This window comes from Tetrao urogallus (genome assembly GCF_951394365.1).
Source record: "Tetrao urogallus genome assembly, chromosome: 8".
Taxonomy (NCBI): domain Eukaryota; kingdom Metazoa; phylum Chordata; class Aves; order Galliformes; family Phasianidae; genus Tetrao; species Tetrao urogallus.
In genome coordinates this window covers 34,102,694-34,113,552 of record NC_136821.1, presented here as the reverse complement: position 1 = coordinate 34,113,552, position 10,859 = coordinate 34,102,694, and positions in this window count along the sequence as shown.

The following is a 10,859-nucleotide window of genomic DNA, read 5'->3' as shown; positions in this document are numbered from 1 at the left end:
CTGGGTTTGCTCATTTGACAACAAGTGAAAGTTCAGCACTGGTTAACATTTGCTGCTAATGGATCAGTTGAAAATGCTGGTTACAAAGGACCTCCCAAAAGAACAAAATAGAGCTTTTATTTGTTTATATCTACAGAGTTTGAGATATATATATATATATTTATGAAATGTTTCTGTTTGTCTGTCTTCCTGGGAAATATTTTTTGTCAGCTCTGGACATCATTGAAACCTGAATTTAATAAACAAAACCTAGCACAAAACCAAGGCTTCTTACTCTCTGTGACCCCATTGGGGCAGCTACATTTATCTCAGCTGCTGATAGCAGAAGGGCTGAGCTATTTCCAGATCATGGACTTCTGCAACCTGTTCGCCATACCCTTACACAGCTTGCTGTTGACTTGCAGGTAAAGGTCATTTCCAGCCTAAGACCAAAGCCTTCATACAAGGTGATGGGGACTTAACTGAATTTCAACGGGATTTGGAGTTTGGTACCCATTTCCCATTGACTTTTTTTTTCTTTTTAGCTGCACTTTGGAAAGGCTGCCATGCTTTTAGAGAAAATAAACAAACCTTAGTGTGAGGCAACTCATGTGCTCGAGGGTTTGGTTTGAACAAGCTGCTGCAGAACAGGGAGATCCGGCAGCCCCAGGGACACAATGCCAAAGCACACATGGCCCCACAAAAGCCAGCCCTTGGGATATCATCACCTTACACTTCACGTTATGCAAAGATGCCTGATGGGTTCCTAAACTGATGGGCTCCTAAATCACTTCTGTGGGGCAGGAAGGAGTAACCAGGCCGAGGGCTCCTGCTTCTAACAATATATTGATCGCAACACAGGCCTGCCTGAAGTGTTCAAGGGCATATTTAGGCTTTAATTTAGGTTTTAACAGGGGCTTTAGGGTGGACAGGCTGCTTCACAAAGTGGTCCAGGACACGTTGTTAAGCAGCAAATCCCTCTCCATCGAGAAAGATGGAGCAAAGCCACCAGATCCTGCTGCCCACGTCCACTGACACCAGTGAGCACCCAGATGGGAGTGCAGCTGCAAGGCAGCTCGGTGAGCACCAGAGGCCACTCTTCCCTTAGCCATGCTGTGAGGAATCATCTTCAGAAGGCAGTGAAACATTGCCAGCCTTTTCATGCGTGCACATGGTCTCCGGTCTCCCAGCTCTCTGAGAACCAACCAGTTCATACGATAACAAGAAACAAACAGCCAACGGGGACAAATCAGGGCGGCTTCTTGGAAGTGATAACAAATAATCAAGCATAAGCTCTGAATCCTTCCCCTTGCTTATTTCAGACGCTGCCTGCATCTATCAGGCCATTAAGCAAACCCGGGCAAATGCTCGTGGCTAATTGTTGGCCAGTGTTGGCTTCCCAGTGGCTGAGCAAAGTATTTTAGTATTTAGGAGCTGCACAGTAGGGCTCCCATCCTCTACACCAAAGCTAGGAATTACATACAGCACAGTCACCAGCCCTACGAGAGAGCAGCTGTAATCAAACTCAAGGGATGGACCGTTGTGACTGTGCACAATGTTTCTTCTTTGCACTCTGAACTTTCCTGGGACACGCATCGTGAGTTCGGCAGGCTAAGCAAGCTGGAAATCGGGCTGCGAGCTGCAATCCGGGCAGAAGGTGGCAGTGCAGGTGTTTGGTAAAGGCTGAGCAGCAGCGGGCAAAGGAGGTGGAAGGGAGTGGTGTAAATCACGCCGTGAGCTCTGATAAGTAATGGGAATGGACATGGGAGAGAAAACCGTCATCTACTAAATTCCGGCTGTAGGAAAAATCACCATTTCAAACCACTCCGTTTCAATCGTTTCTAACGTTAGAAATACCAGCACTTACAAACCTTTCCTGGAAGGAAAACCTGTATTTTTCTAATCTAATGAGGATCAGTAACGTTGATTGACTTGCCACAGAACAGCTCCCCAATAGTTTTCCTTTGAAGACAAGCAACCACTTTTGCATGGGGAGTCCTTGTTATGCAAGTTAATGCTTACTGAAAGCATCTCCTTGTCCTGCAGACTGCAAATGTCATGGATGTATTGGTAGTGCCTTTGCACAGGGAATCCATGGAAAAATCCAACCCCCGGGCTCTGCTTAATGCCCCAGGCAAAGCCTCGCATGGCCAAAAGCTTACTGGTTTTACTATCAGTTGACTCATGAAAAGCACCACCTCTCCCTATAAGCTTCATCCTCATCCCTTAAGGAGAAATATCATCTTCTCAAAGTGGTGATACGTTCAGGTGACTATTTTATCTTATTTGGATGAGTGGAGGGAGACATCACGGAGGCTGACACGGTAGGATCCCAGCTGCCATAAAAGAAACAGATAAAGGCAGCCATATCAAAGCAGGGCAACAAACAGAGGCAAAAGGGCACAGCCCAAGGAAAGGCATTTTGGCAGGTGGAGAAGGCTGTGTGCCATGGGTACAGCACTGGTGCCAAAATATGCCGTGGTGGTGCTGCAGAGCACGTTAGCTGGGCATTGCCAGCAGGATGAGATGTGTTTGTGTGTGCCTGAATTATCAACATTCAAAGCAAAGCTGCTTGATGCGAGTTCTCACCGCCAGATCAGAAAGAAGGAACGTTTGGGAAAGGACGTGCTACCAAAAGATCATCCCTTTGAGAGTGGCAGCTTTGTATCTGTTGAGCTGCTGGGATTTCTTCCTGTTGGCTTAGCAGGGCTTGAGTCAGACTGCAGAGACATAAACACAGGGCAAGCCCAGACGCTTCCCCAGTCAAAAACAAACCTCCTGCCAATTGCCCATCCATGGCTCTTCTGCATCAAAGTCTCAGAAATAACAGCCAGAGCTCCTGAAGAGATTTCCATGAGTGGGGAGAGGATCTCTGTGTGCCTGCGGGAAGAAAACAAAGCCCAAAGTATTCCTCATCCCGCAGGGATCACAGGCTAAAGGGACCTGAGGAGGTTATCTTGGCCAACGTCCTTCTGTAAAGCAAATATCTGCCCTCTTGAGAATGCTGTGAACAATTTATATGGAGAATGTGAATGGAAGGAAAGGAAGGAAACAGCATTATTTGGTGATGGGGAGATGGCCAGGGGTTTGGAAACTCGGTTTCCATTCCCAGAGCTGCCCATCTCCATCTGCACATCCAGGTTTGGGATGGGGAGGTTGGGACCTCCAGGGGCTGATGGCAAAGAGATCTTGCTATTCCTGCATCTGTCTTCAAGCAAAAGTTTGTATATCAAAACCGTTCACAAGCCTATTATCCGAAACACTCTGCTGTAATAATTTCAAGATGTTTTCCTCCAATTTTGACTTTTTTTGTAATGCTCTCCAGCTTTTTTGGTACAAGCCGGATAAAGCATTGTTTCTACCCAGAAACTAAAACTTCAGATTTAGATCACCAGCAGTGCCAAAACATTTTCTTTTTAATCTGGGGGCAATGCCTGTTCCTGCAGATAGTTTCAGCTCTGATAAATCAGCTTTGCCAGACAGAATGCTAAGTTTAGCTTTGTTTAGGGCTTTAACCCTTTGTTGTGAGCCCTACAGATAAAGTGTGCTGCATGGCAGCTAGTCATGTTCTGATTATTTATCCAGTGAAAACATTCAAAACAGAAGAGAAGGGCACCTTGTAACCCCTGGGGCTGTGCCTAAGGGAGATCCCACAGCTCTCAGCCCTGCACAAGGCGTGTGCAGGCATGCTGAGGAATCTGGTTTGCCTGGGTACATCTGTCCCAGTCAAAGGCAGCCCGGTGCTTCTGTCATCTTTTGTGAACTGGTGGATCTGCTCAACAAGTAACATGGCCACCAGTCCCGAGCTAACCAGACTCAATTTGACGGTGTTATTTGGCTTTTACTTGCCCAATTGCATGGAAAATATTTTCACTTTTCCTATTTACCTCTTTGGATGCGCCACAGAAATGACCAAGTTTGGGTAATCACACACTTGGTATCAGAGGAGAAGTGCACACTGGCTTATGCCCCCAGTTCTGCTTTCCAGAAGGGATGGAGCTTCCCAAGGGATGTACCAACACACTGGGAGCAATGAGCATTGCAGGAAGCCCAACAAATAGAGTTCTGCCCCTTGCTCAGTTGGCTGAGGTTGCATGGGATCTGCTCACCACCATTCCTTTGCTGGGTGGCTTCCTGACAAACATGCCAGATGCACAGAGTGCAGCCTGGTCCCCACCAGGGTATCACTGATGAAACAAGTATGCCTACATATCTATGACATTGCAAACCAGGAGAAAGCAAGACTCATGCTCCCTCTGCTCCAGCCACTGGATCTCCCATGAGCATCATCCAGCCTGGACACACACTGAAGATCAAATATGATCACAAATGCAGCACCATCCCACTGTTTGCCACTCCTCATGCAGCAGTGATGCTACAAAACCCAGTATGAAAGGCTGCACGGCAATAGGACCAGCAGCACACATCCAGCCCTTGCTTGTAAGCCAGCACAAATCCTGCAGACAGACAGACAGACAGACAGACAGACAGCCAACCAGCAGGGTTTTGCTGCTCAGGGTAGTTTCTGCTTCTAAAAGCCCACAGATACCACTTTCTAGCATTAATTTCCTTTAAATCCTTCACTATTTTTTCCTTTGCTAAGCTGCAGCTAGGAGAACCAGAGATGACAGGGTCATCTCCTGCAGACACAGCAAGACAGAATCATAGAATGGCTTGGGTTGGAAGGATCATCAAGTTCCAACCATCCAATCATCCGAGTCCTTTCCATCATTCCCATCCCCACCACATGCCCTCCATCCTCTCCATCCCCACTGCCTCCTCCCCTGCCCCCCTCCCATGCCACATCACATCCAGTTCCCTTACAACCTTCCATAGGAAGGGGATTTTACACGCAGGCGACAGTGAGCTGTGGGTAAAGCAGAGGTCAGCACAGCTGGCTGTGACTGAGCTGTAAACACACCTGGCTGCAGCAGTTTATCTCTTCCTTTCAGCACGCCCAGCGCCGTTCTGCACTCAGATTCCTTTCTGAGCCATAAAAGATGATGGTTCAGCACCTGGGATGAAGCCCCTGGGCAGACCCAGCATCCTCAGCTCTGTGCAGCAGCAGGGTGCAGGAATGCCCAACCCCTCATGCAGTGGACTTTCCAGGATCGCATCCCATTGGACTCCTTTCCTCTTTGGTGAGATCAAGGAGTTTTAGACAACACTGTTGGATGGAGGAGCTGAAGGAAACTGAGAACTACACCTCCACGTTGGTCTCTGGGAAGGAGAAAGCACACAGCTGCTACCCTTACAGGCACACTCCTCTCCTGAGATTATTTTATTCTCCTTGAAAGACCCTATAAAAGATTGAATTCAGGCGATCTCTCCCTATTTGTATTCCTCCCGCGTGTTCCTTTGAAACATGTTTTAATTCTCTCCATTCCCCAACCTCATTTCAGTTGGTGGTGCTGGAAGGTATTTAAAGTTACAGCCATATTCCCATGGGTTTCCATGAAAGAAATTAGGGAAGAAGAAAAAAAAAGAAAAAAAACAACCAATACAGAAAGAAAGCCCCTGCCTGTCTGATGCACAGCAATGCTTATGTTTCAATTACAGAGAGCGAGGGGCCAGACTCAACAGAGAGTCTGAGACAGGGGAAAGGAAGAATTATGTTGGAAAACCAGACTGCAGCCATAAAGAGGCGGCTGCCTGCGAGGGGTAATCCCGTTAGCAAGGCAGCCAGGTGGCTAGCAGGCTTCCTATCCCCACTGTGAGAGTGCTGCTCTCCAGGACAGGGATGCCCCACCAGCCTCTGGGCGATGGCATTAAATAAAACACACACCAAGAGATAACTACGCAGCCCTGCCTCTTTATCACAGCCAGGTGAATTAGGGCTTTGCTGCTTCCCAACACCAGGGCTCCCTCTGCAAACACAAAGATGGCGTGGGATTTTATGAATGGGGCCGAGCAGAGCTCTGGGCAGTGATGTGACACGGTACAGCTGCCTCCCTGGGGAGGCAGGGGATGAGATAAACAGCTGCCTGGCTCCTCGAGGCCGCTTCTCCCATTACTCAGTGTTTTCCTGACCGTGTCTCATAAATCCCTTTGCTGTTTGGCTCCTGTATGCTGGTGGAGGGTGAAGGCAGTGTACCCTGTTCCCGGGCTAACAAGGGACTGTTTGAAAGCAGCTCTGAGCAGGATGACGTCAAGCATGAAACCTCCAAGAGGATGTTGCAAGCTGGGCTTTGAAGGCAGGGTTTGTTTGGGAACATCAGGCTTCAGCTGGATCCGCTGATATTGGGCATGCCAATGAGACATCCCAATTACCAGGCAGAACTGAGTAAGAGGCTTTCAGGCTGCGAGTACCTTGAGATGAGCAGCACATAAACATCCTGCCCGTCTCAGCAGGGAGAAACCACCATCCCACATGCTCTGTCTGAACCGAGGGCACAGGCACCCGGAGCTCCTCCCTGCGGGGCAGCAGAGGCTCAAAATAGATGGGATGGGGGGAAGAAGGACAGCTATTGCACGCACCTCATCCTCAGGCACTGCTGAGGTTTCTGGGGTCTGGGACCTAACATAACATATCATTGAGAATGGAGCGGGATTCATATTTGAAAGGTGAAAAGAGGCAACATTGCACTCGTTTTTAGAAGGGTAGATAGGGAACTATTGGACTGTCAGCCTCACCTCAGTGCCAAGGAAGATCCTCCTAAAGCACATGGAAGAGAAGCAGACGGTATGGTATACCAGCATGGCTTGACCAAGGACAAGCTCTGCCTGACCAACCCAGTGGCCTCTGTGATGTGTTACATAACTGCATCAATGGAGTAGGGAAGAACACTGATGTCATTTATCTGGATTCCCATAACATCCTTCTCCCCAAATTGGAAAGATATGGATTTGATGGGTGGATTGTTCAGTGGATGAGGAACTGGTTGTGAGATTGTACTCAGAGAATGGTGGTCAATGGCTCAGTGTCCAGATGGAGATCAGAGTGACTCCCTCCAGATGAGGAGCCCTCAGTACAGTGTTTTATTTCCATGATCTCTCAATCACTAGCCATTACATAGAGCAAAAGAACAGATACAGTTGGACAACTTTTGTTTGGTCAGAGTCTGGATTTAAATTCCTGGCTCTTTTTCAACCATTCATGATAGATTTTATTTTCCAGCTTGCATCTTGAGAAATCAACAAGCAGAGCTGGAAGATATCTATGCCAACCTGCATGCTGTGAGTCCAGACCAGGACCTCCAATTGCTGAATTTCCTTCACACATCAGTGAATCACCAACCTGTAAAAGGGAGAACGAAGAGCTCCTTCACCCCGCTCACTGAGTGGTTTCATTTCATTTCATGCCACAGCTACCCATCTGCAGCTGTATTCCTGTAATTGACCCTTGGGGAGCTTGCTGACCTTATGAAGGATGATTTGGTTTTGCTTAAGGAAACAAACCTGGCTGGTTGCAAGATGCTTTGATCCTGAACAGTGTTTGGGGCTGGGTGAAGCTGTGAAATGATGTGCTGGTGAGTCACGACACCGCTTTGTCAAGCTGCATACCTGATTTTCTTGCTCCTTGTCAAATATTTGCTGTCTGTCTGAGCATAGAAGGATATTTCACAGCAGAAACAAATGCCTGCCTTTACAGCAGTGCATCCCTCCACTGCAGGCTCCTCTCTCTCACACATACACAGTTTTGCAGAGACATGCATAAAGCCAAAGTTGCACACAAAGCAAGAGAGACGACCAACAAACGCCAGCAGCTTCCAGGAAGTAACAAGCTTTCAGAGTCCAAATCACCCTTGGTGAGAGCAAGCCCAGCTCCATTAAATTCAACAGCCGCTGTTACACTTCACTGAAGTAGGTCCTTTAGGGTTTATTTGAGGTTAACTGCCCAAATCCCTGGCTTACAGACCTCTTTATGTCCAAGATAACAAACGGGAAGGTAAATAAGAACTAAGGGAGAAGCCATGCTCGCGGCTGGTTCCCTGCCCTCTGGCCCACGGCGTGCTGACAGTGCAGCCATGCAAAGCATTCAGCTCAGCACACCGTGTGGTCATCCCACTTTGGTTCCAGCCATTCCCAATGCTCTCCTCTAGTTGCTCTTCGGGGAATTCATGTAGCTACTAGGTAAAGATGTCCAACACAAAGAAAATACAGCCTGTCTGCACTTTGCCTGACCTAAACGACATCTGGGCTTTGTCCACACCAGGAGGATGCTGGGGCAAGAAGAGCCCAGCGCTGGGACAAGGAAAATGGCTCTGGTAGAATATAAAACCCTAAGTGCTCTAACTTATGTCCCTGGAGCTCCTGGGCATGTAAAGTTTCAGTGCCTTGTGCTGCTGGTTTTGCTGAAGCCAGACTCTTAGCAGGAGTCCATCAAGCTTGCGCTGAAGTGCTTGTGCTTGTGAGACAAATTTTAGATCATTAACACGAGAGATCATTGAAAGATCAAACAAAAAACACGTAGATTTTAATGCAGACACATCTCAAAGCTTGGTGGACTAGTAAGATTGGGAGGAGGAAGGAAGAAAGAAAAAAGCCACTGAAGACTTGGCCATGCCCCTAGGATCAGAAATAAAACAGATCTAGATTTCAAAAGATGATCCACATTGAGTGCAAGCTCTTATTAAGCAGAAATTGTGTTAATAATAAAAGGATAGAATCACAGAATGATGAAGGTTGGAAAAGACCTCTAAAATCATCCAGTCCAACCATCGACCTACCACCAGTATTACCCACTAAACCATGTTCCTTAGGACCACATCTGCATGTTTCTTGGAGGCTTCCAGACATGGTGACTCCACTATCTGCCTGGGCAGCCCATTCCAGCACCTAACCACTCTTCTGGAGAAGAAATTTTTCCTAATATTTAATCTGAACCTCCTGTGGTGCAACTTAAAGCCGTTACCTCCAGTCCTATCACTACTACCTGTGAAAAGAGGCCAACCCTCACCTCGCCACAACCTCCTTTCAGGGACAGCAACAAGGGCTCCCATAAGAACAAGGGCAACTACAGACCCTCCATTTTGCCAGGCAGGTTCACAAACACAGACGGCCATTCAACAGTCATAAAGCTGGGAAGGCTATTGCTGGAAAGTAGCAACTGGTCCTGGTGCAGAGCTCTCAAAGATGCGAATTAACTGGAGAAAGCCCAAAAGGGAACATTGAGAAGGGCCAGAAAACATAATTTATGAGGAAAGAGCAAAAGAATGAAGGTTGTTTAGTCTAGAAGATGGATGATTCTGACCTTCAGCTACATACAGGACAAAAAAGAATGGATTAATCCTTTCTCAGCCGTCACGGTAGACAGTCGGAGTTGCAATGGGCTTAAAATGCATCAGAGGTTATTTTGGTTACACATTAAGCAACGCTTTCCTATGGCTGCTCTCCAAGTTTGCCTACGGATTCTTCATCCCTGGATCTTTATTTATGTATTTTTTTATTTTAAGACGTGACACAAAAAATAAATTTATGTTGATTTGCATCTTGTTGGGGGTCAATGGTCTCATTTTTATAATTTTTTTTTTGATAGAACTAGTGCAGCTCTCACTCACTAACCTATCCTGCTCCGTACAGCCCTCATGCCCCCAGTAATTAAAGGAAACCACTTATTTCCCAGCTCTGTTTCGTCACGCACAGCATCCTTTGCTGTCACAGGCCATGGGTTGAGGCACACTCCAGCAGCTGCTTAATTTGGGATAAAAGGAGCTCAGTGAGAATGCCCCATCTCCACCTACCTCACAGCTCACAGAATGAGGCTAATTAGCAGTTGTAATTCAACTCAGCATTGGCACGTGCTTGCAGCAAATTGTTCCAGCTGCCATCACACGCCTTAGGTTTACCAGCAGGTTAAATCAACTACCAGTGCCTGATTGATGTCTTTGGTATCTATCATTGCATCTACAGACAGGTTGTAAATGCTCCGGAATGCAACACTAGCATTACCCAGAAACCAGAAGAGCCTGCTGCTCCTTTTTCCTCCTCTCCCTCACTTCTTCCTCACTGAGCAAGCAGGGCTCAGTGTCATGGTTTAAGATTGTTTTCCCTTTTTTTTGCAAAGAAGCTTTTCCCTTTCGTTTTCCACTCCTCCCATTTTTGACGCTGGTCACAACAGTGCAGGAATACAAATCTTGCCCTGGACCTGAGAAAGCTGAGACCGTAAAAATAGCTCCTGATGCAGCATGCTGGGAGGAGAAAGCTTTCACAGGGTGAGCTCGTGGGATGCTGTGTAAGTGTATAACTGAGGATTTGAATGACCATTCCTTCCCAGCATCCCCCGGAGAGTCTGCTTGGAGCCCTGCAGCACATTAACAGCTAAAACCCATTATCCTCACAGCATCTTAAGGCCAGTTTAGGGGCACCTCACTCTCTCTGAGGCTGAAACAGTGGAAATATTCAAAAATGGACCAACTCAAAGCATCAGCTCTACGAATTACCTTCTGGTTTCTTCAATGCAGATAATTTTGGTTTTTGAAGCCCCAGAAGAGGGAGCAGCCAGTGATCCGATGTGGTGGGATGGGATATTATGGGATATTATGGGATGCAGTATTTTTCACACAGAGGGTGGTGAGGCACTGGAACAGGTTGCCCAAGGAGGCTGTGGATGCCCCATCCCTGGAGGCATTCAAGACCAGGCTGGATGTGGCTCTGGGCAGCCTGGTCTGCTGGTTGGTGGTTCTGCACATAGCAGGGGGTTGGAACAAGATGAGCATTGTGGTCCTTTTCAACCCAGGCCATTCCATGATTCTATGATACCTCAGGACAGATGGTGTGGTAGGGATGGAGGAGGTCCCTGGGGATGCTTGGGTTGAGGGAAGGCTGCCTGGGAGCTGGTGGGAAGAGAAGGAGGCCACGGAGGGGAAGGCAGAACAATAGTTATTTATTTTGATTTAAAAAACCCAAAATTTCTAGTTTGTTTATTCTGCATTTGAGAG